Source organism: Lepidochelys kempii, chromosome 7 (genome assembly GCF_965140285.1).
Source record: "Lepidochelys kempii isolate rLepKem1 chromosome 7, rLepKem1.hap1, whole genome shotgun sequence".
Classification (NCBI taxonomy): Eukaryota; Metazoa; Chordata; order Testudines; family Cheloniidae; genus Lepidochelys; species Lepidochelys kempii.
In genome coordinates, this window is record NC_136386.1 from 117,234,235 (window position 1) to 117,261,014 (window position 26,780).

At 41.1% G+C, this 26,780-nt stretch overlaps 1 protein-coding gene across 14 annotated transcripts in view; it reads right to left on the reverse strand.

Moving 5' to 3' along the window:
* ADD3 (adducin 3) overlaps nt 1-26,780 on the reverse strand; it is a 189,636-nt gene that overhangs the window by 142,799 nt on the left and 20,057 nt on the right. For 2 of the 14 annotated variants that reach the window (XM_073354416.2, XM_073354417.2), the window contains exon 1: nt 25,944-26,233. The exons of the other annotated variants lie outside the window; for them this stretch is intronic. The gene's annotated coding sequence lies outside the window, so the exon portion shown is untranslated. Of the gene's footprint in view, nt 1-25,943; nt 26,234-26,780 lie in introns of those variants that run through there. 14 annotated transcript variants of the gene reach the window in all.

Below are 26,780 nucleotides of genomic sequence, written 5' to 3' on the forward strand. Positions count from 1 at the left end.
TGTGTGTGTGTGTTCACAGGGCCACGAGGGTGTTGGAGGATAAATACATTAAAGATTGTGAGGCATTTAGAAACTACAGAAACCAAGCCTTCTTTGTCCCCTGCTGGAGGCAGTGCCACCCTGACTTATCCACTCACTCATTTTCACCGAGCTGGAGCAAAGTGTTGTAGTTTGGGAGAGGGCAAGGGCTCCAGCTAGGAGTACAGGCTCTGGGGTGGGGCCGGGGATGAAGGCTTTGGGGTGAGGAGGGGGCTCCGGCTGAAAACCAGAAACGTGGCAACCCTAAAGCAACTGGCATGAAGACTGAAATGCTCACCACCAAGACAAAAACCAAACTTGGTTTTTGCAACGTACAGACAATGTACAAAACAGGAAAGCTAGCTCAGGTGACAGCAGAGATGAGACACCTTCAGGAGCTTAAATACAGTATGGAAATCAAAATACAAAACACCAAGACCAAAAACAATTAAGATTTATCTGAGCTGCGTACTTTCAACGCTACTTTATAGTGCAAAATACTAGGGAATGAAAAAGCATGACATGTTCAAAACTGTCTTCATTCCATGCAACCTGCCTCAGAAAAATCCTCAATCTAAAACCAAGACTTATTCATACACTGCAGCCAAGAAGATAGGAGCACCATCATTACCAGGTGGCATTGGAGATGGATGGGCCATGTGCTTCAGATGGAAACTGATTCTGTCACCAGAACAACACTAACATGGACACCTGAAGGCAAGCGAAAATGAGGCCATCTGAAAACATGGCGAGGAGCTGTGGAAGCGGAGCTGAAAAACCTGGGGCTCAGCTGGGAAACCACTGCAAGACTTGTCAGAAACAGACAGGAGTGGAGAAGCTACGACGCTGCCATAAACGCCAGAGGCGTAATGGGAACTAACCAACCAACCAAACTTAACCAACTAACTAGTAAAAAGAAAAAAGAGGTAGGAGGCATTAGTTGACAGCTGTGTCAACCTATTACCTGGTCTAGGGATATTTGTTTTAAAGGAACACAGTCATTTTCAGTAATTTTAATATTCCTACCTGTGTTACTTTTACTTAGTATTAAAACTGAAAGATATTTTAACATACATTTTGATGATTTCTGCTTTCTGTTTGCACTCTGCATTGAACAATGAAAGTGGAAAAAAAATGAATGGTCTTTTATCAGTTAGTTTCTTCTTAAACTAAAAATAATAATCTCTACGTACTGTAATAGTATATAAAGGCCATTCACTTCTGGTTTAAAGCTGGCTCAATGAGCATGATTCTAAGCATGGGTGGTCACTGATCTAAAACAACTTTTAAAGAGAGTCATAACTTGGAATGATCAATGATGTTTTGGCCTGATGTTTAGTAAAAAGACATGGATTTTGCTGGATTAGCAACTGCTCCCCATGATACTATATGTTTGAGGCACTGACTTTGGAGGGGCATAGCCAGTCTATAGGGCATCATCACCTAGCAAAGGTGTGAGAATTACTTCTGTTCCTAAAGTCTTAAAACTCCTTCAGACCAAGCATAGGGGAAGTGAGGTAGAGGAAGATTGGCTGAAAAGGTTCTAATGGAGCCATAATACTGCGATGGAAATGTCGTGAAGTCAGTCTTCTGTGGATGCCCTGAAGTTTTACAACTTGCATAACAATAGCGGGAACACAGCCTCAGTTCAGGGATGTAAGATCTGTCCTCCCCTCCTCCTTTCAAATACTATAGTTCCTCAAGAAGTACACATTTTCTAAGTATCTTTAGCCATAATTGTTTAGGATACTCCAAGAATAACCACATCCCCTCTACAAAGGGAACGCCAAGATATGTAAGCCTATCATTTCTTACTTCCCAACTCAGACATTTGGTATCCAGTTTGGTATTTTACCAACACTTCTGAGTGATACATGCGAAGCAACACTCCAGACATGAGCAAACCACAGGAGGCATCCTATGAAGAAAGGAACTTACGGTTTTTAAGGTTCTTACTTGGAAACTCCATGCCTATTACTCTGGAATTGAAGTCAGATTGCATATTATACAAATTTGTCTATAAATATTTAAGCCCATTTGAGAGGCAATAAACTAGAAAAATCATACCTGTGGAATGAATAAAAAATGGTTGCACACTGCTAAATCTATGGGCTTGATCCTGCATGATGCTGAGCACTGTGGTTTGATTCAGCAAAGCACTTAAGTATCTGAGTACTCTCATCTCAATGGGCTTTGAAGTTAACTATGTGCTTATGTGCTTTGCTGGATTGGGCCAGAGTGCTCAGCACCCTGTAAGATAGCCCTTCAAGAAGGAATTGCATTTACATATCTAAAAAAGAGATAGAAAGGAGAGAAAGCAGTTTGTTTTAAAGAAAGGATGTGAAACCCAGTTTATTTACCTCTTCCTCATGGTCGCTTCTCCCTGCCCAATTTGACCTGAATCCAGGACACATTTGTTGAAAAAAGAAAAAAAGTTTTGACACTGTGGGCATGGCTACACTTACAGATGTAGAGTGCTTTGAGTTAAGCCAGCCTTTGTAGAGCTCAGTAGGGAAAGCGCTGCAATCTATCCACACTGACAGCTACAAGCGCACTGGTGTGGCCAGATTAGCAGCTCTTGCAACAGCCACAGAGAGCAGTGCATAATGGTACCTATCCCAGCATGCAAGTGGCTGCGACGTGCTTTTCAAATGGGAGGGGTGGGGTGGAGTGTGACAGTGAGCGTGTTGTGTATATGTGGGGGGAGAGGCTGAGAGCATGTCAGTCAGCATGCTGTCTTGTAAGTTCAAACAGCAGCAAACCCCCCTCCTCTCTCTCTCTCACACACACAGCATTCCACAGTAATAGTTGCTTTTGTCTTGGAGCAGATAAGCATGCCGGCTGTCAGAAACGGAGCTTTCAAAGGGCATAACCGCATTCCTGCAGTGATTCCAAAACAATGAGAAAAGACTGGCCACTTGACGTAAGGGGATTATGGGACATTTCCGGGTGCTGATCAGAGCACAGTAATGCAACACCTCATCCACACTGCCACCCGGGCGTTTAAGCCAAGGCACAAGAAGCGTTAATCTTCTTGCCGAGGTAGAGTACCAGGAGCGCTCTAGCCGTGGAGTCAGAGCACTCTACGTGCCTTGCCAGTGTGGACGGGTAGTGAGCTAGGGCGCCTGGGGCTGCTTTAATGCACTCTAACTCGCAAGTGTAGCCAAGCCCTGTGGCAATGCTCAGTCACCCTTGAAGCATCCCCTTGACTTGGTGTGGGATGTTGCTGCTATCTTTGTCTCCAGTGCCTCCTGCTGAATGCCTGTTTCTGACTCCAGATTTTCTGTCGGTCATCCCTCTGGTCAAGCCACAAAAGTTCAGATGACTTCCAGGGTATTACAAACAAGTCCAAATAAATCTGGATAATTTTCCAGCCCCCTGGGGCTACTGAAATATTCGCCTTGTACTTGCGCCAACTCTGTCTCAGGGCTTTCTGTGCATAAGCCTACTCTGCCCCTGTAGTACACTGCCCCCATTATCGATGTCTGTTACCCTAACCCTGGGCTTCTCTCAGTCAGAGAGACTTGTCTCTTCTGCAGTCTCTCCTTTAGCCTATTATTATGGCTTAGGCTCCACCTGTTCTGGCCAGGAGGCCAGTTAGCTACTCACCTCCCTAGAAGAAGACCATGACTCACTGGGTGCACCCGCTACCCTTGCAGGTGATGGGGATTAAGCCCCATCACAGATGCCCAAAAATATCTACTGCTAAGATGGAAAACTATGGATTTATGTTGGAGAACTTGTTAAAAGCATCTGTTGAAAACAAACAAGCTTAAACCAGTTTGAAGAAGATACCAGAGGAGATTACTTAGCAAATTAAAATTGCTCTTTGAGAGTCACCTCTGTGTCAGATAAGGAATAGGCGCCTGTAAAGGCAAAGTTACCAAAGGAGGACATAGTGCTGGAAGGGATATTAGTGTCAATGACAGAGCTGGTCTTGCAGACTCCAGCAGGGAATTCCATGGACTCTTGTATGTAAGCCACATGAAGAGCTGAAGAGGGCCCTGCATAAAATCCTTCCACGATGAACGAATCTGAGGTGAGGGAAGAGGATTAGGGTTTCCAGGTCAAGTTAGGAGACCCCCTAGTTTCATCTCTGAAGGTACCTTGAGGCAGTTCTGGATTGGAGCCAGAAAAGTCAGTTCAGGCTCATAGATAAGAAGCAAAAAAGCATAGTGTGTGGTGGTCAACAGCTTTGTCAGTGGACTCCCACTCGGGCACAGAGAGATTGATAGTCTTCTTGGACTTCTTACCAGTTCAGATCCCAAGTCAGTCAGTGCCAAGATGTCTACCTTTAGAGGAGTGTGGAGGAGCAGGACTGCTATGTTGATTGTCTTTGAGGCCTTCATGGGTCAAGAGAGTACAAAGGAGAAGTAGCTGCTGCTTGTTTTTCTTATTCCTCTTCTTGTGTGGAGACCTACCGCCTTTTCTAAGTATACCTGGTCCTGCCTCAGGGCACAGTCTCTTCCAACCCTACATTTCTAGGATTCTCCTCCCTCCTTTTACCCTTACAGGCAGCTGGGTGGACTTGTGGTGCTGAGACAGAAGTGTTGGTGCCAGATGATAGATCCAGAGTCAGCACCAAGGGCAATGGTGCCAAATAAGGAGTAGGTGCTGGGATGGGCCCGTCCTAAGGCTACTGAAGCTTGAATAGCTAGTGTTGGTTTGGTCTTTGGCTAAGCCCAGTGGTGCCTGGTAAAGAATTCACTCCCACAACAAAGCCAAAGAGATTCCTGTCTTAGGCCCATGACAGAAGGCAGCACAAGGTTGGAGTGGCAAAATGTGTTTTGAGGCCCGTGTCACAGGACCTTGGCACAGAGGCAGCCTTGGTACTCTATGGAACAGTCACCTTAACAAGCTGTTGATAGTGAGAAGCCAGATAAGCCTGGAGCCTCAAGTGTGTCTTCCTTCCTAGCATAGTGAGTGAAGGCACACCAAACACTCACTGGATTACTGAGCAGATCTCAACCAGTCCTAGACGGTACCTGATGCAGGTGTTGGTCTCCAGCATGACTGATGAGCAGAAAGTACACTTCTTGAAACCATAATAGGGCTTGGGCCCAACATTGTTCCAGTGAGGGGCCGAAGGCTTCTAGGACAAGAGGATGCTATGTATGCTAAACTATTCTACAGTGCTCCACACTATTTATAAGAAAAAAATAAGTTATACAAAGGAAAAATCTAGCCCGAGGCCACAGAAGGGAGTTCTGTTCTCTCTGTGGTGGCAGAAAGAGAGATGAGGTGATTGGGAGACGAAGTAAGGCAATGATATCACCCTTGCACAGAATCTTAGATGCACCTCTTCGAGGACAAAGCTTTTCAAGGCAGTTCCACAGCTCAATACAAAGGGCAACAGAGCCCATAAATGAGAATACACAGGCCAATGAAGAGCAACTAGATATGAAGTAATGATTATTTGTAATTGGGTGTTGTGTTTATAGTCAATCTATTTTTCTCTGAAAATTAAGATATAAAAAGACAGTTAAAGAAACTCAATTCTAAAATTGTTTACCTAGAATAGTGTCTGCAATTATGTGTTGTGGAGCAAGTATGTATATCTTTTACTTTATTTGTAAAAAAATCGCAATCAATTCCTGAGAATGGGAAATAATACGGGGAGCAGAGAGATAATGAATTCAATCCTGAGTCAGATTAAATGCAAAGAGAAAAAAGGCCATAAACAACTATCACAACCACAGAAGTGCACAACTTCCTAACTGGTTATGAAAACAGGTTTAGAAACGAATTCAGTGCAAACACAATGACTTTGCACAGTTTTGTCTAGCTGATGTGGCCACATTGAAGCAAAACGACAGATCCAAATTGCTTCATCATCCATAGTTATTACAACAAAACCCCCTATAGATGAAGCCTACTGTTGTAATTCCTATTTGCAAATTATCAGCGGGATTAAAATTCTCCCAAAACTTTAAGAAAACTATGGAATCACTATAAAATACATACATAAAGGTGGTTTCACAGCCTGCCTGGATTATAGATGGGGCCCTACCAATTTCACAGCAGTAAAAAAAAAATGTGTCATGGACTGTGAAATAAGCCCTTCCCTGTAAAATCCAATGTCCCCCTGCTGCTAGGAGTGCCCCAGCCAGAGGGCTCCTAGCTCCACATGGGCTGGGGAGGGACAGGACTTCCTCTGAGAGGGGTTGTGCAAGGGATGGGTGAGATCAGACTCACCTCTGGGTGCCTCCCCCTGCTGCAAGACGCTCGGGGACTGGGCAGCAGCCCCAGAGGTTCCTGCAGCTGCAAGAGGCTTGTGGAGGTGAGCCCGATCTCCTCCTGCTGCTAGGAGCACCCCAGCTAAGGGGGCTCCTAGCTCCAGCTGGGCTGGGGAAGGATAAGACTCCCCCCGCGAGAGCCGTTGTGCAAGGGATGGACCTCAGACCCACCTCCAGGAACCTTCTGGGGTTGTAGGAAGTGCCACGGTTGCTGCTTTCAGAGTCCAGCTCCGAAGACAGCAGCGAAGTGAGGGTGGCAATCCCATGACCCCCTAAAACATGTTTGTATATCCCCTCCACCCAAACAATCCCCTTTTGGGTTGGAACCACCACAGTTACAACACTGTGAAATTTCAGATTTAAACATCTGAAAACATGAAAATTACCTATTTTCAAATCCTATGGCTGGGAAATTGACCATAATGGACCGTGAATTTGATAGGACCCTAATTATAGAAAATGTAAACAAAAGGCTATCAAATGTACTTGTTCTAATAATAAGCTAAAACCCTGCTTTGCTGAATACTTCTAACACACAAAAAATACTTTCAGTAGCGAAATATGCTAAATTAAGTATCGGGGGAACAAGTATTCCACAAGATCACATCCTTGTGATTTCCTGCGGTGAAACAAAGCCTCATAATAATACTTAAAAAGAAAAGGAGTATTTGTGGCACCTTAGAGACTAACCAATTTATTTGAGCATGAGCTTTCGTGAGCTACAGCTCACTTCATCGGATGCATGCCGTGGAAACTGCAGCAGACTTTATTTATACACAGAGAATATGAAAAAATACCTCCTCCCACCCCACTGTCCTGCTGGTAATAGCTTATCTAAAGTGATCATCAGGTGGGCCATTTCCAGCACAAATCCAGGTTTTCTCACCCTCCACCCCCCCACACAAATTCACTCTCCTGCTGGTGATAGCCCATCCAAAGTGACAACTCTTTACACAATGTGCATGATAATAAAGTTGAGCCATTTCCTGCACAAATCCAGGTTCTCTCACCCCCTCACCCCCCTCCCAAAAACCACACACACAAACTCACTATCCTGCTGGTAACAGCTCATCCAAAGTGACCATTCTCCCTACAATGTGCATAATTAAGGTGGGCCATTTCCAGCACAAATCCAGGTTTTCTCACATCCCCCCCACCCCCATACACACACAAACTCACTCTCCTGCTGGTAATAGCTCATCCAAACTGACCACTCTCCAAGTTTAAATCCAAGTTAAACCAGAACATCTGGAGGGGGGGGGGGTAGGAAAAAACAAGAGGAAACAGGCTACCTTGCATAATGACTTAGCCACTCCCAGTCTCTATTTAAGCCTAAATTAATAGTATCCAATTTGCAAATGAATTCCAATTCAGCAGTTTCTCGCTGGAGTCTGGATTTGAAGTTTTTTTGTTTTAAGATAGCGACCTTCATGTCTGTGATTGCGTGACCAAAGAGATTGAAGTGTTCTCCGACTGGTTTATGAATGTTATAATTCTTGACATCTGATTTGTGTCCATTTATTCTTTTACGTAGAGACTGTCCAGTTTGACCAATGTACATGGCAGAGGGGCATTGCTGGCACATGATGGCATATATCACATTGGTGGATGTGCAGATATACGAGCCTCTGATAGTGTGGCTGATGTTATTAGGCCCTGTGATGGTGTCCCCTGAATAGATGTGGGCACAATTGGCAACGGACTTTGTTGCAAGGATAAGTTCCTGGGTTAGTGGTTCTGTTGTGTGGTATGTGGCTGTTGGTGAGTATTTGCTTCAGGTTGCGGGGCTGTCTGTAGGCAAGGACTGGCCTGTCTCCCAAGATTTGTGAGAGTGTTGGGTGATCCTTTAGGATAGGTTGTAGATCCTTAATAATGCGTTGGAGGGGTTTTAGTTGGGGGCTGAAGGTGACGGCTAGTGGCGTTCTGTTATTTTCTTTGTTAGGCCTGTCCTGTAGTAGGTAACTTCTGGGAACTCTTCTGGCTCTATCAATCTGTTTCTTCACTTCCGCAGGTGGGTATTGTAGTTGCAAGAATGCTTGATAGAGATCTTGTAGGTGTTTGTCTCTGTCTGAGGGGTTGGAGCAAATGCGGTTGTATCGCAGAGCTTGGCTGTAGACGATGGATCGTGTGGTGTGGTCAGGGTGAAAGCTGGAGGCATGCAGGTAGGAACAGCGGTCAGTAGGTTTCCGGTATAGGGTGGTGTTTATGTGACCATTGTTTATTAGCACTGTAGTGTCCAGGAAGTGGATCTCTTGTGTGGACTGGACCAGGCTGAGGTTGGTGGTGGGATGGAAATTGTTGAAATCATGGTGGAATTCCTCAAGGGCTTCTTTTCCATGGGTCCAGATGATGAAGATGTCATCAATATAGCACAAGTAGAGTAGGGGCTTTAGGGGACGAGAGCTGAGGAAGCGTTGTTCTAAGTCAGCCATAAAAATGTTGGCATACTGTGGGGCCATGCGGGTACCCATAGCAGTGCCGCTGATCTGAAGGTATACATTGTCCCCAAATGTGAAATAGTTATGGGTAAGCACAAAGTCACAAAGTTCAGCAACCAGGTTAGCCGTGACATTATCGGGGATAGTGTTCCTGACGGCTTGTAGTCCATCTTTGTGTGGAATGTTGGTGCAGAGGGCTTCTACATCCATAGTGGCCAGGATGGTGTTATCAGGAAGATCACCGATGGATTGAAGTTTCCTTAGGAAGTCAGTGGTGTCTCGAAGGTAGCTGGGAGTGCTGGTAGCGTAGGGCCTGAGGAGGGAGTCTACATAGCCAGACAATCCTGCTGTCAGGGTGCCAATGCCTGAGATGATGGGGCACCCAGGATTTCCAGGTTTATGGATCTTGGGTAGTAGATAGAATATCCCAGGTCGGGGTTCCAGGGGTGTGTCTGTGTGGATTTGATCTTGTGCTTTTTCAGGAAGTTTCTTGAGCAAATGCTGTAGTTGCTTTTGGTAACTCTCAGTGGGATCATAGGGTAATGGCTTGTAGAAACTCGTGTTGGAGAGCTGCCGAGCAGCCTCTTGTTCATATTCCGACCTATCCATGATGACAACAGCACCTCCTTTGTCAGCCTTTTGATTACGATGTCAGAATTGTTTCTGAGGCTGTGGATGGCATAGTGTTCTGCACGGCTGAGGTTATGGGGCAAGTGATGCTGCTTTTCCACAATTTCAGCCCGTGCACGTCGGCGGAAGCACTCTATGTAGAAGTCCAGTCTGCTGTTTCGACCTTCAGGAGGAGTCCACCTAGAATCCCTCTTTCTGTAGTGTTGGTAGGGAGGTCTCTGTGGATTAGTATGTTGTTCAGAGGTATTTTGGAAATATTCCTTGAGTCGGAGACGTCGAAAATAGGATTCTAGGTCACCACAGAACTGTATCATGTTCGTGGGGGTGGAGGGGCAGAAGGAAGGGCCCCGAGATAGAACAGCTGCTTCTGCTGGGCTGAGATTATAGTTGGATAGGTTAACAATATTGCTAGGTGGGTTGAGGGAACCATTGCTGTGGCCCCTTGTAGCATGTAGTAGTTTAGAAAGTTTAGTGTCCTTTTTCTTTTGTAGAGAAGCAAAGTGTGCGTTGTAAATGGCTTGTCTAGTTTTAGTAAAATCCAGCCACGAGGAAGTTTGTGTGGAAGGTTGGTTTTTTATGAGAGTATCCATTTTTGAGAGCTCATTCTTAATCTTTCCCTGTTTGCTGTAGAGGATGTTGATCAGGTGATTCCGCAGTTTCTTTGAGAGCGTGTGGCACAAGCTGTCAGCATAGTCTGTGTGGTATGTAGATTGTAATGGATTTTTTACCTTCAGTCCTTTTGGTACTATGTCCATCTGTTTGCATTTGGAAAGGAAGATGATGTCTGTCTGTATCTGTACAAGTTTTTTCATGCACCAGCAGGAGAGTGAGTTTGTGTGTGTATGGGGGTGGGGGGGATGTGAGAAAACCTGGATTTGTGCTGGAAATGGCCCACCTTAATTATGCACATTGTAGGGAGAATGGTCACTTTGGATGAGCTATTACCAGCAGGATAGTGAGTTTGTGTGTGTGGTTTTTGGGAGGGGGGTGAGGGGGTGAGAGAACCTGGATTTGTGCAGGAAATGGCTCAACTTTATTATCATGCACATTGTGTAAAGAGTTGTCACTTTGGATGGGCTATCACCAGCAGGAGAGTGAATTTGTGTGGGGGGGTGGAGGGTGAGAAAACCTGGATTTGTGCTGGAAATGGCCCACCTGATGATCACTTTAGATAAGCTATTACCAGCAGGACAGTGGGGTGGGAGGAGGTATTTTTTCATATTCTCTGTGTATAAATAAAGTCTGCTGCAGTTTCCACGGCATGCATCCGATGAAGTGAGCTGTAGCTCACGAAAGCTCATGCTCAAATAAATTGGTTAGTCTCTAAGGTGCCACAAGTACTCCTTTTCTTTTTGCGAATACAGACTAACACGGCTGTTACTCTGAAACCTGTCATAATAATACTTAGGCACCCCTAAAAATCCCATGTTCCTTGTTTAAGGAAGGTGGACTGATGCCTAATTTGCAGGGAAAGAGGGCTGAAGCACACCCTTCTGACCTTTGCAGGTTAAGAAGAATCAACCCATGCAATGTCTCTCCTCTGCCGCTGATAGCAATCCCTCTAAAGAGATTTTGAACTTCTGCAACCAGGATCTACTGCTTAAAGTTTTGATCCCCTTTGAAACAAACAACATTTGAAGGAACCCCTGCACTGATTAAGCAGACAGTACTACACAAAATGAGCACATAAGTCCATAGGGAATCTGTTCCAGAAGCCTGTGTAACTTGGAAGTCCCTGGATAGCTATGTCATTAACTTCAAATTCCTTGGGTACCTGCACCACAAAATCCACACAAAGCTTCAATCCAGCTGATCTAGGCAAACAATTAACTACCACTCCAATACCTGCTAAACTCAAATACAACAGGCAAACCAAATCTGTCAACCAACTGAAAATAGCAAAGCATGAAGGGGCTCCATTGCAATGTTCCTGGGGTATGGCCTGCCTTCTGGGTTTCACCCTCCATTACCATGCTGATTATGAGGACTAGTGTGCTTTCTGAAGGGATCTAGAAGGGTTCATGGTGACAACTTGTGAAACAAGTTCTACTGTAGCAATGTGAAGTCAAATGCTAAGCCAGCCCCTTCATTTGAGATTCTTCAGGTGAAAAAACAGGAGCTCCCACATACATCTGTATAATCATATTTGTACTGTATTTAATAGAAAATAAAAATAAACCACGCATGTACCCCCATGTTCAATATTTAGTGTTTTTGTACCATTCTGGGATGTTGCTTTAAAATACAGGTTCTTTAAATGCATTATACTATCACAGCAGGCAATTTGTGCACCAAACTGGGCACGTGAAAGTGTGCAAGCACAGGTGTTTTGAAATCTGGGACAGAACTAATTCACCACTTCCAAAATGTATTCAACCACCAGACAAGTAAATAATTGCCAACTCATTCCAACCTTGAATATCTTTTTCCTAATTTAAAAATAACTGCAGTTTATTTTTAGCAGTATTTGGCTCTTCAGTGCAGTTTCAGAGATGTAAACAAAGACATTACTACATGTTCATTGGTAAACTAGATTTGTGCTGTATAATGATGCATTAACTGATTTGGTCAATCACTTTCCTGAGAAGCAGTCACATGCATTGTCTTTTGGTTCTTGCACAGTGTTTACAGGTTCATGATAGGACAACTCTTATTGCAGTACTGTGGCTCTTCTCTCTATTTGGAAGATTTTATCCTCAAACGGAAACATTTATTCAAACAATCATCTTCCTCACACAACGTCAACGTCAGCAAAACGTCTCATGGCCTGCAATCAGATTACCCTGATGGACCACAGGTTGCCCACCATTGCTGTAATCCCTTCCTAGGCATCGAGCTACTATGCTCCTCACACAGCAAGGACTGCCGCTCATCCAGTAGCCTTTTTAGCCATAACTGCACTCACAAGACATAAACCTGTAGTCATCATCATCTTCGGTCACAAAGGATACCACCACGAAAAAACTGGTAACGGTGATTTGAGTCTAGAGCTCACTAATCTTATAAGTTATTCTTATACATGCTTCCCCATCAAAAGCATTTGGTTCTAGAGGGGATAAAACTGCAGCTGTTGTGTACACTATTGAAATGTAATGTCAATAAGCCCAAAATGTCACTCACTTTTTTAGTACCATAATTTTCCAAAATAAAAATCCTATCCCTCAGCAATGACGACCTGTTCACAGTCACCTGAGGCAGTGTGTTTCTTGGCAATTGTGGGCATTTTTATAAAGCCTGACCATCCCTCCACCCTACTTGCTTCATTCTTGTGAACAAGAAGTGCACTGAATTATGCAACACTCCTGGTCTCCGAAGTTCTTGGAGAGCATGATTTTTGTACATTTCAATGCCACGTAAACCTGTAAGAATGGAACACGAAACCAAGAGACAGCACAATGGGCACATACCCACAAACCAAGTGAAAACTGGAAAGGCTAATATTAGGCCTACAGCCCTGCCAAGTGTATCTTAAAAACAATTAACTTGAAATGCTCTAACATACATCACTTTTGTAAGATATTTACATTTGTTCTCCTTGTTTGGATTCACAGATCTCTATACATTTCAAGAATTCACACGGTGAGCAGTAGAGTTCAGATGTCCAGAGACTAGCCACATTTACGCAGTAATGCAGACTTGCCAGTTGGATGGAGTCTCAAAGTATTTTAAAGGGTGGCCGCTCCCCAAAAAAGCTGGTACTTGGCTGAAAGTCTCTGGCTAGCCATCTTACAAAACGTGAGAAATGAGTATGTATTCAAAAGGATTACATTGTTTCCATCTGACTGATAACTGAACAATCTATTAAAGTTATTTTCTAGATACCAAATCTTGCTGGGTCTAACACTTACATGGCAGTGATTGAAATATATGGACTAAAACCATGCAAATATTGTATATAAAAACCCTATACAAACAGGTAAATCTGTTCTCCAACACTGGATCAAAAGAAGTTGCCATATGGTACTCTTCTTGAGCAGCTGACCCAATTAGCTAAAATGGAACTGCTCCACACTCCTTTGTGCAGCATTACATATTATCAGCATCCTTGATTAGATTTTAACATATACAAAAAAACAAGAATTGGAAAAAAGGACCATAAGAAGACATGACATCTAGAAGTCTCAGAGCCCTGGCTCTAGCTTCTAAACAGTTTCTCTCCCCCCGCCCCAACCCACTATAGCCTGAGCCCCACAAGTCGAAGTCAGTTGACCTGAGTCAACTGTGGTCATGCCACAGGGTCTTTTATTCCCGTGTAGATGTGCCTTTAGAGGCCAGGTTTGAACAAGACTGGCTAGTTTTGAAGGGAGTTCTCTCTGTCATGCCTCCATGACAATCGAGTCAAGAACAACATAGCTCGGAGCTGTATTAATTCCTCATGTTTTCCCTCCAATATCAATAGCAGATAACTCTTCCTTGCCAAAAGCAAGGAGGCAGCACGTAGAACCTCACACGAGCAATTCAGCCTCTGTGGATCTAGAAGTGTTCTTTTCTTTGGATCCCCAAGAACCATATATTTGGAAAAGTTTCACTGCTCTTCCTAATGCCACAGCCCACCCCACTCAACTCTTCTCCTACTAGAGAGACTGATGTAGAAAAAAAATAGAATCTTGTATGTTCCCTGACTTTTTACTCCACTCACAGGTTTCTCCTCTAATGTATGTGATCTACTCTCAAGTTAGAAAAGATTTGGCCCCAACCCATACCACACAATGACCTGCTCATGTTTTGTATGCTAAAAAGACAGAGATGGTCAATCTTGAAGAAGTGCAGTGCTGACAAACTACAATGACAGACATCTACAAGGTTTTCCCTGGTTCCATCACAGTCATGTGCACTTTTGTCACAGGAATCCTTCCTGTGATGTATACAAGTTACTTTCTCCACTCTCCCTCTGCTGCTGCCACCTGCTTCAGTCTCAAAGGGTGAAGGAGCTCTGGGTCTCCTCACAAAAATTTTGTTTGCGTTGCTTCAGAATCTGTGGATAAGGAGAAATCTCTCATTGTCTAGAGTGCTGTCAAACTGCAAGCTACACAGAATAAAAATGGGAAAAACGAAGATTAAATATTTAACCTAGTCCATCAATCCACCTGAAATACTGTTCTGCAACCTACATCTCTTTAAAAAAAGAGATTACAGCCTCTGAAACTGCCCCCAACTCTAATGAGTAGTAAACCAGGGGTTTATTGTAAATCTTAAAAAGTTATCACAAATATTTACAAAATTTGCCATTGGAAAGATTACTGTTTGAGGCCACATGACACTTCATGCATCTTGTTAGCACTGCAATAGCTACTTCAGAACTTGTTTCACTTGGTCTAGTTGTTAGGGCATCTGGGTTCTACTTCCAACTCTGCCATTAACTCAGGAGTTAGGGAAGGTTATTACATGATGGGGTCGTGAGCTGTCAGCCTCCACTTCAAGCCCCACTTTGCCTCCAGAATTTATAATGGTGTTAAATATATTAAAAATTGCTCAAAGGCTATGTGAAAGAGGTCTCCAGTACAAAAGTTTGAGAACTACTGAACTAACTGAATGTCACCTTTGCAAAAGACATAATATCTGTGCCTCAGACTGCCCATCTTTGAAATGGATACATTACTTGCTCACCCATATAAAGCACTTTGAGATGTTCAGATAATCTATTTCATCTTGTGGTGCTGCATAAATAATTGCAAAAGCATTATTATAAACAACTTCAATCAGATAAAAACGAACGTGTCATAAGATTGCTTTTTTCCCCACAAAAAAAAAAAACAAAAAACAAAAAAAACTTTATATAAAGTACAACCAGATGCTGTTGGCAGATAATTTGATTTAAAATAGGACTGATTTCTAAGAACATTACTGTACTACAAATGTGGTCTACGTATATCCAGTGTTTACAAAGCATTCACTCAATATAATCCCTTCACTCTTCCCCATCTCTCCTTTAATTCTTTCTTAAACATAAAAATACGGTGAATTTCCTGCAACTAGAGGCAAGTCAAAGAAACAGCCATTTCATATATCAGTCAAAAGAGCATGTAAATGATTAAGTAAACACCATCCTATGAAAAGCTAAGCATGCCACTTCTGAAATGGGGTCTAAATTAGCTACTACTACTCAAGAAAGATCTTGGAGTCATTGTGGATAGCTATCTGAAAACATCCACTCAATGTGCAGCAGCAGTCAGAAAAGCAAACAGAAAGGGATAGATAACAGGACAGAAAATATCATGTTGCCTCTATATAAATCCATGGTACGCCCACATCTTGAATACTGTGTGCAGATGTGGTTGCCCCATCTCAAAAAAAGATAAATTGGAATTCAAAAAGGTTCAGAAAAGGGCAACAAAAATGATTAGGGGTATGGAACTGCTTCCGTATGAGGAGAGATTAATAAGACTGGAACTTTTCAGCTTGGAAATGAGATGGCTAAGGGGAGATATGATTGAGGTCTATAAAATCATGACTGGTGTAGAGAAAGTAGATAAGGAAGTGTTGTTTACAACTTCTCATAACACAAGAACTAGAGGTCACCAAATGGGCAGCAGGTTTAAAACAAACAAAAGGAAGTATTTCTTCACACAACGCACAGTCAACCTGTGGAACTCCTTGCCAGAGGATATTGTGAAGGCCAAGACCATAACAGGGTTCAAAAAAGAACTAGATAAATTCATGGAGGATAGGTCCATCAATAGCTATTAGCCAGGATGGTCAGGAATGATGTCCCTAGCTTCTGTTTGCCAGAAGCTGGGAATGAACGACAGGGGATGGATCACTTGTTTACCTGTTCTGTTAATTACCTCTGGCGCACTTGGCACTGGCCACTGTCGGAAGACAGGATACTGGGCTAGATGGGCCTTTGGTCTGACCCTGTAGGGCCGTTCTTATGAAATACATTCTGTTGCAGTTCAGATCATCAACTACAACAAGGAGATATTTCAGTCTATATGGAAGTCAATGGTCAAAATGGACTTATTTTTAAAAAGTATTTATTTTATCTCCGTACCATTTAATGGAATATTTAAAATATTTTTTCTTAAAATAAGTCTATGTTTTTTTTTTAAAAATTAAGTAAAGGATTAAAAACCTTTAAGTAACAGTCTGGAAACTCCCTTCCTACAGAAATCTTTTTAATTAAACATAGAAAGTAAGAAATTTTGTAACACTTAAAATCTTATGTCCAGTTATTATCAGCGATCGTAAGAAAAACCAACAGTAAATCTTAAGCATGGTGAAACTTCATTTGCTAGCTGTAGATAAGAAAATTATGAAAAAAGTTGATTAACATTAATTTATCAAATCTGACTAATTAATAAACTGAGTAACTCAAAATATGATATTGGTTTACTTTCTTCTTCTGAATTCTGGATTATGAAATAACATTAAAAAACCTGATCAGTCCGAAAAATGACTAACCTGTCCCTATTAATCTTTCTTACAGAAAACTATTACATTAAAATCAATTTCAGAAAGAATGCTTAACAGTGTTCTATTATAATATGCAAAAAGAAAAGGAGTACTTGTGGCACCTTAGAGACTAACCAATTTATTTGAGCACGAGCTTTCGTGAGCTACAGCTCACTTCATCGATGCATCCGATGAAGTGAGCTGTAGCTCACGAAAGCTCGTGCTCAAATAAATTGGTTAGTCTCTAAGGTGCCACAAGTACTCCTTTTCTTTTTGCGAATACAGACTAACACGGCTGTTACTCTGAAACCTATTATAATATGGTAATTATAAAACATTCACAGACCATTAAATTTTTGTAGCAATTATTTTCAAATAATGTTCATAAAGTTTGATAAATTAGTTATACTATGTCTTGATAACATGCTGGAGACAGCAGAGGAAGGCTTTGTACAGAGTTTAACAGCTAAAAATAGAAGGCTTTCACTATATTTGATATCCAGGTACTTAATATATAAAATTTTTATCCTTACCTGAAACCAGGGCACTTCCAAATTGGATTAGACAGTTTTAAATGCTTAATTAACAAAATAGAGAGAGAATATTGTTGTATTCTTGAGGTTACTGCCTTGGCCCAGTATTTACTCTATTAGCTGCAATTATCTTAATCAAGTTAAGTCAGTAAATTGCCACAACTACATCACCTAATTTAGCAGTTAAAACAAGAGCAATTATATTTTATTTGAACCTTTAAAGAAGAAAATCAAGTAACCTTTTTAAAATGCATCACTTAAGCATGCTGTGAAAGTTCAGCTTTTTATTTTTAAGGATCAAAGCAAATGTTTTAAATAATTTAATTACATAAAAATTACTTTTATGAGCACCAGGAAGAAAAGGCCAATATTAAAATAATTAGAAGAAAAATGAGTTGGAAGAATAAGGTCAGTCTTACATTTGAAAGGTTAACAATGATTAAAGTCATACCACACAGTCTTAAAAAAAAAAACTAATCAAATTTGGACCCTGTATTGTTGATCATCATTACCAGAGACTTTTCTTATCTCTATTTGTGTAAGGAATTATTTTCCCTACAGGGAATCCTCTTCTCTAAGATTCCCACTGCTATGGTCCTAAAAAGACCTCTTCATCCCACAAGAAATTTTCTAGGTGAATATAAAGTCCCATCCTGAACTTTCAACAGCCTAGTTTTGAGAATACTTCAAAATTAGAGCCAGTAGATGTATAACCATATTTAGTTGTGAAAAAAAGTCAAACAATAACTTTCTTCCATTATTCCTTTAAACACCCAACACATATTTTTAATAGGCAACTAAAATTTATTTCACATTTGTCCTACCACCAGTAGATTCTGAAGGTTGTATATATTTTAAAGAATTCTTTGCTTTAGTGGCGGAATCAAATTAATTTTAATCATGACTAGGAGAACTGATTTTAGAGGCAGAATTTACACTAGAACAAACAAAAAACAAACAAACCAGAAAAATCTTGCTGAGGGAAGCATGTGTCTCAGGTCTGTAAGCAAGAGAGTTACTTAAGCTGGAGGCAGACTGTTTAGTCAGTATAATGCCAATCCTTAATAACGCAGTTATTCAAGCCTTAAGTTTTTCAAAACAAAAAAAACAAAAAAAACCACCATAGGGCAACCAGGACATATGATGTAGGCTAGAGACTTTGCCCAGATACTGGCTCTATAATGAATAAAAATTAAGTCTGGTCCAATTCAATTATGAATCATCTTCATTCAGAGATGTAGAGCCCAACAAGAAATGAGAATTAGCAATTATTGTTTGTTTGTAGTAGTACCCCCAATGTGCATCTGGAAAGCACCTAGCAAAAGAAAGGGCTGATTCCTGCCCTGAAGAGCGGCAGTAAGTCTAGCTCAAACTCTGATTTGCTTGCCTACTTCTAGTTTTAGAAGACGACTTCTTTTAATCAAAGGAATGGATCAGATTGATACAGGTCACATATTTGAAATTTAGGGGTGAAACCATGGCCACATTAACATTAATGGCATCACTCCTATTGTACTTTACTGTGGCCAGGGATCTCATCCTAGGTGCCCAAAGTTAGACATGTAACTAAGTACTCTGATGTGCAAAGATACTGAGCACTGGGGCAGATTCCATTTAAATCATTGCAGCTTTTTATTTTGAGAAAGCAAATATAACTCAGCATTTAAATAATGCTCATCTTCCAAAAAACAAACAAACAAAAAAATGCATGTGACTCAATCCTCAACGTCTATGCAAGGTAGTTAAGTATTATACTGACCTGAATTATACTAAACAAGGATATAGACACAGGATTTTAGTAACCTATTTCTTTTCTTATGGTAGGGGCTAGGACTCCAAATCAAGGATGAGGACACCACTGGGCCAGGTGCTGCACAGAGACATAAGAAAGAGACTTGGCCAAGAAAGACATTGTCATACTCAGGAATTCTGGATCCCAGCCCAATGCTTGGACCACAAGCACAATGAACACACCTCATCATCTTCCTACAAGTGAAAGACTGAGAAATTACTGTTCCGTATTTACAAACCAATTTAATCAAGATGTGTAGAATATACAGCACCACTTTAACCAAGTTAATTAAAAGCTACATAAAAGCCACATCTTGTTTGTGTTAATAGTATATTAATTTAATTTATGCCCTGAGAATACATTCACATCCATTGTTAGCAGAGGGCAAGATCCTGCAAACATTTAAGAGTATCTGTTAATTTGAAATCAATGAGACTACTCAAGTGAGTTAATTTACTCATGTTTTCAGGATCACACCGTAATTTAAGAGGTGAACTACAAATTTAAAAAGATCTAAAAAGTTAAAAAGATATAAAATTTGTGTAACCATCAGCACAGACACTACCATAAGTGACCCACATGTCGTCTTCATACTTACCCTCCCCGCCCTACCTATCGCCATACTGCCTTCTCTTAACTCAGACCCACTTCCAAGAGTGATTTCCATGTAGGCAGAATCACACACGTGCACAGTGGTCATTTCAGGATTGAGTCATTCAAAGTTTCAACTTTTTAGGGCAGGCAGTTATGGAGTTTGACACCGGCCAAAAAAAAGTAAGGATCAGCAAAGCCACTGGCTAAAATTTTCAGTGATGGAAACCACTAAGGCTTTTGTGCAGAGGATAGATTTGTGATTTGAATGTATGCATTTTACAAAGATATTACACTTGTTTTTATTGAAACATTCACACAAAAGCCTCTTCTGGATTAAGATTAAACATGAGAAATGTTGTACCCAAAAGGAAATTCTGGATGGTATTCAAAGGACATTAGAAATAGATGAACAAAAAGGCACCAGTGATTTTAAGTATAACAGCCCTACTGTATTTCTAAAATTCATACATCCTCTACCCAAATCTAGTTGAAGTCAATCCCAGTTCATAGCTGTTTAGGCCCATAAAATCTTTGTCTCAAAAGTTCTCTTGGGAATTGACGTTTCCCCACCACAGAGGCTGAAGACACATTCACTTTAGCAAGTCAAGTTTTCCTGCAATGCCACAAAACATTTTAACAAAGGCAACTGATCCAGCCTCCTTTGTCCAGCAGTGGCCAATCTCATGCTTCAAAGGAAGGTGGTGAGGGAAGGGAAGGGATTACACTTAGCCTACTGCGGAATGCTGTGCTTTTACATAAGGAAAAAGCAAAACAAAAAAACCCCAACATCCCTTTACTGATCCCCTCCACAATTTGTTTACACCCTGAAGTATGAGCTATACGTTTCTACCCTTATCTTAAAACATTCACTGGAATATGATACTGTTTTACTACAGTGGAAGAGATGATTTAATGGCTTATTGACATCTATAATAAATGAGAGCTAAAGCAGGAATCTATTGCAACTGAACTCCTAGGCAATGCTATTCTAGAATATATTTTTTCTTCTTGTCCGGTGCAAATGGAATGCTGGGAGTAAGTTTATGAAGACTTCAGACATAGCCATATCCTGTAGGCTGGCTTCAATTACATGCAATCATTGTGACTACAACAGAATCTCAGTCTTATGAACACCAGAGTTACGAACTGACCAGTCAACCACACACCTCATTTGAAACAGGAAGTATGCAATCAGGCAGTAGCAGAGACAAAATAAAAAAAGCATATACAATACTGTGTTAAACGTAAACTACTAAAAAAATAAAGGGAAAGTTTAAAAAAAGATTTGACAAGGTAAGAAAACTGTTTCTGCACTTACTTCATCTAAATTAAGATTGTTAAAAAGCAGCATTTTTCTTCTGCAAAGTTTCAAATCTGTATTAAATCAATGTCCAGTTGTAAACTTTTGAAAGAACCACCATAAAGTTTTGTTCAGAGTTATGTATATTTCAGAGTTTCGAACAATCTACATTCTGAAGGTGTTCGTAACTGAGGTATTACTGTAGTTGAATGCCCTCTGCTGAATTTACTGCTCCTAGGGCATCTACATGGGAGACTTCCCAAGTAAGATGGAAATTAGAGTATAATGAACAAGCATCAAAGACATGATACAATGATGCCACATAAGTTGACGGGAGTAATACTAGATTTGGCTACCACTGGACTTTCCCAATAATTTACTGCAGGCACTCGCACTGCTTTCAGTTTTAATCTACACTTAAAGCAAAGTCAATGAATGGCTAAAAATAAACTACTGGAAAGTCCAACAGCAGCCAAACATTCTATTTGCATTGGGCAAGAAGAAAAACTACTTTTGATAATAAAAAGCTACTCCGTAGTAGTGACCTTAATACACTACTGCTTGATATAAAAATGTGAAATGTAAACCCAAAATTTCAGGAACAAAGCAAGAAGATCATAAATAAATACCAGTTAAGTATGACAATTTGAAAAAACAAATCCAAGGTTGCGGACAGATTACATTACAGGTAAGAAGGGTACTTCTGACATCAGAAGTTTGCAGACCACTGCCCTAAGGCACTCACACCTCCCCTCTGTAAGAGCCTTTTCTCTAGAAACACCTTCTCCCTGAAAGTATCTTAGGGTTGGTTAAGATAGGTAATCTTTTTCTTAATTGTTTACCAATTAACCATTGAACAGCCACCTGGGCTGCCAGTTACCCCCAGGTGGGCCTTGAGAAGACAAATTGGGCCCTGATTCCCCTTAAAGGGGCCAGTCACCCCTTTAACAGTACCATTACACAGATATCAAAATGTAATTTAAAAAGAAAATAATTTTCATGCAGAAGAGTTATTTATAAATATTTAAAATAAAATATTTTAAACAGTACACTAAGTATGCCTAGAGAAAATTTGTTATCTATCGTTCCCCTCCGTCTACCACCACCCACACCCTAGTAGAAAGATAAACATATGGCCATAAAAAAACCCAGCAGCTCAGGCAGCTTCGCTATTTACATTGTGTCTGTACTATAGCCACCGTCAAGAAGAGCAGTAGGGTGGGGGAAGACCGTGGAAAGCAACAGAGAATAAAAGGAGAGAAAAATACCAAACAAAAAGACATAAGATCAAATAAATGTGAATCCACTTACAGAGTGGCAAAGAAGCCAGATAATCATTAATGTGTGGCAAATATTAGAGTTGTGAACATTCAACATTTCTTGGTTACTTAAGTTGAAAGTGGTTTGTTTATGTTCAACATGGAAAATATTAGTCAGTTCTGGATTTCCCATGTTGTATTACAAATAAGTAGCATTCAGATCCTTCGGAACCCTGATATTTACCTCTCTCTATTATCAAAACTAACCATTCATTCCTACCCTGGATTTCCTATCTTTTAATTCGTTACTGATCCATGAGAGGACCTTCCCTCTTATCTCATGACTCCTTATTTTGCTTAAGAGCCTTTGGTGAAGGACCTTGTCAAAGGCTCTCTGAAAGCCCACACATACTCCCTCAAAGAATTCTGATAGATTGGGGAGGTACGATTTTCCTTTACAAAAACCATGTTGACTCTTCCAACATATTGTGTTCATCTATCTGTCTGATAATTCTATTTTTACTATAGTTTCTACCAATTTGCCTGAAACTCAAGTTAGGCTTACTATCCTGTAACTACCAGGATTGCTTCTGGAGCCTTTTTTTAAAATTGGCATTACGTTAACTATCTTCTAGTCACCTGGTACAGAGGCAAATTTAAATGACAGGTTACACAACAGTTGTGCAATTTCATATTAGAGTTCCTTCAGAACTCTTGGGTGACCACCACCTGATCCTGATGATTTATTACTGTTCATCAATTTGTTCCAGAACCTACTCTATTGGTACCTCAGTCTGGGACAGTTCAGCTGTGACACCTAAAAAGCATAGCTCAGGTGTGGGGATCTCCTCCACATTCTCTGCAGTGAAAACCAATCAAAAAAAAATTTAGTTTCCCACAATGGCCTTGTCCTCCTCGAGCGCCCCTTTAGTGCCTCAATCATCCAGTGGACCCACTGACTGTTTGGCAGGCTTTCTGCTAATGGTGGCCTCCTGTTTCACACAACTTTCTATCTATATATTTTACTAATTTGATACAAAGTATGTGTGTTTCTCATATTTATTGGAGAGAGCTGTACTATTTGACTGGGTGACCTTCCGTTGCAAATGGAACTTCCACCCTAAAACTTGGCTCTATCAACATTCCCATGGCTACATTCAGTCTAGTAACCAAAGCTCAAATAAATTGGTTAGTCTCTAAGGTGCCACAAGTACTCCTTTTCTTTTTGCGAATACAGACTAACACGGCTGTTACTCTGAAACCTGTCTTAGTAGAGTGTCCAGACTTCAAGAATGAACTTTTAGTTGCAAACAATGGCAGTGACTGCCATCTAAAAAGTTTATAGCTTGTTTCCATCCAGTTATACACAAAAAGGAGTATTTTAGCAAAGAAAACAGATCTCAAAAAGGAAAATAGTCTTCTTTGTGTAAAATGATAAAACACTCCTCTATTTCAGAGTAGTAGCCATGTTAGCCTGTATCCGCAAAAAGAAAAGGAGTACTTGTGGCACCTTAGAGGCTAACAAATGTATTTGAGCATAAGCTTTTGTGAGCTACAGCTCACTTCATCTGATGAGCTTATGCTCAAATAAATTTGTTAGTCTCTAAGGTGCCACAAGTATTCCTTTTCTTTTTACTCCTCTATTTGTCTTCTTCTTGCTTATGAAACACCAGTGAAACACCTTCAAAAATTGAAGTCCTCTAGCATGCAAGATGAATAAAATATTGTCAATTGTAGTTTAAAGGAATTTGATGGTTATAGATCTACAGTATCTTTGTACAAAGCAACATTCCACCACTACCAATTGCTTAAAAGGCAACAATTCTGTTTTAGAAAGGTATTTCAGCTTATCTCACTTTATAAAAGTAAGTCAACTGTGGCTCACTGTGTTAAAGTTAATTAGCTAGTTAACATGCAATAAATTTGCTTTTTAACTTGTATTTTATTATGCTCTCTTCCTCTCAGTATTATGCTTTCAAGAATGCAAGTAATTCTTATACCTAGCCATAAAGAAAATGACTATTAAATCAACTTTTTTCATTTAATGTAAAAAAGGCAACATGTAAACAAAAGTGTATTAAGTCACTATATTAAGTTTATAATTTGGCATTTCCTTGTTTTCTTTTAGGCCACATCTATAACAATCTAGTCAAGTTCTTGGCATATTTCAGCTACTGTGGGTCAACAGTGTCAATTTTCAAAATCTGCCTTTTTGATTCAACTAGTGCCAAATGCTTACCAACAGAAAACAAGTTCATGCTTACCGTAGGTAATACATGTGACAAAACAAAACAATTTTCAGAAGCTCTTGCCTTTAGAAGTCAGTAGCAGATTGTTCAAAGCTGTAAAATGTGCTGACACAGACAAGGCTGTTATTTTTAAGACACAGCCATAGTCTATTTAACTAAAGCATCTTTTGTTTGACTGAACCAGTATTATTTTGGTAATATTCCTTAAGTAACTATACTGAAGACTGTATAGTCTAACTAAATAATACAACACAGTGAAACTTCTGGAGACCCTGAAACACAATCAGAAATTGACACCTCAGCAGCAGGTTTCAGAGACTAGCTCTTTGACAGCATATTAATTTTTGTTGAATGTAATTTTGAAAGCAAACACCATTGCCATCCTTACTTTGACAAAAAAGTCCTTTAGCTATCACATTTATAAAGCCTATTTTCCATAATTACCAATATTTTGATTCTATTAGTCAAGAGCTTTCTGCTGACATGAGGCGAAAATTAAAATTAATCAGCGCCTTTCAGTTTTTACTTTTGATCTGGTGTTGGATATTCCAGAAACAAAAGGGACTTATAAATGAAGATTTAGGAACCTTCTAGGTCAGTGGTTCTCAACCACAGTATGCAGAGGTCTTCAGGAGAGTACATCAATTTATCTAGATATTTGCTTAGTTTTCCAGTAGGCTACATAAAAAGAACTAGCAAAGTCAGTACAGACAATGACTTGTTTATACTGCTCTATATAAAAACATACCACTCTCACTGTGGCCAGTTGCAGCTGCTTTTGTAGTTTGACTGGAGAAGACCCAGACAAGCGTGATAAATACCGATACTGGACACAGAGCAGAAAGGGCTCACGATGAAAAGAGGCAGTTAGAGAAACATGAGGAGCATTTTCTCCCTTTCCTCCTCTGCTTTTTTCCCTTTATAAGCCCCATGTTGATCCAAACGCATTCTAGGGCAGAGGATCTACCTTAACCTGAAGTAGATCATTTTTTTCTTCCAACTAAGGAAGCCCTTCTGCTGGAGGAGATATGGAAAGAAGAAAGATATCTGGGTGCTAAGTACAAGATATGCTCCATTTCAAATGGAAATTAATTCAGGGAAGTTCTATGGTCTGTAATATAGGAGGTCTGTAGCGGCGTGAGACTCACCCCTGCAGCGCCTCCGACTGGTCTCAGGGAATTAGCTCTCCCAGCCTCCGGATTGCCCTCTGCAGGCCGGTGTCCTGCTTGCCGCTGGCCCCTGTATCCCTCCTGGACCCCGGTGCCCCTTTTACCCAGGGTGCTGCTCCCTGGCAATACCCCCACCAGTCTCTGGATCTCCCCTCCCCAGGGAGCCCCCACCCACTAGCCCCACCTCGCCTCAGTCTTTGGCTACTGCCAGTCACCATTGAGCCCCTGCACACTGGGGCGGACTGCAGTGTATAAGCCAATCATCAGAGCCAAAGGGGGTTTGGACCTGCTGCCTCTGCCTACCCCTTGGGCTGCCCTCTGCAACCCCATTACCTATTTGGCCTTCCACTAGGCCTGCAGCCTGGGGGGTTTCCAGGCCGGAGCTCCCCTGCTCCTCTGACCTTCCTCCAGTCCTGCTGCACCTCAGGTACTCTGGTAGACTCCCCAGCAGCCAGGCCCTTCTCCCTCTAAAGGCAGAGAGTGAGAGTGTCTGCTCCTGGCCCACTGCCCTGTTATAAGGGCCAACTGAGCCCTGATTGGAGCATGGCCACAGCTGAGTCTGCTTCCCCGAATCAGCCTGGGAACTGCTTGCTCCCAGCCACAGCCCTCTCCTGGACTGTTTTAAGCCCTTTAAGGCTGGAGCAGGTGACCACCCTGCTACAAGGTCATATAAGATTATCACAGTTGTTCCTTCTGGCTTTACAATCTATGAATTATTAATATCTCTAAATACCTACCATGTGAGAACAGCAAACCCACTGTCTGCACTGGTGGCAGATATTCACACTCCTAATATCTGTCTTTTGCTTTAGAAATGTGAATAGTGAATTACACAGGCTACAAGTATATGGCTAGAAACTCTGCTAAATTCTCATTGGGACAGCAAATAAAACCACTGTCTCAGGAGGAGAGAGGATGACACAGAATTATTAAGAAATTTACATGACATTTTCACTTCTAGGGTCACTAGTTCAAATCCATGTGTAGTCAGAAATGGACAATGTCATTACCATCATTCAGACAAACCAACATATGCAATTTAAGGTAGCTAATTTCAAATCCAATTCCTAGGACACTAGTGTCTGTATCACACCAATATTGGTACTTGGTAGCTATGGCAAGGAATGAATGAGCATGCATACTGAATTACTTTACCCCACCCTATGATGG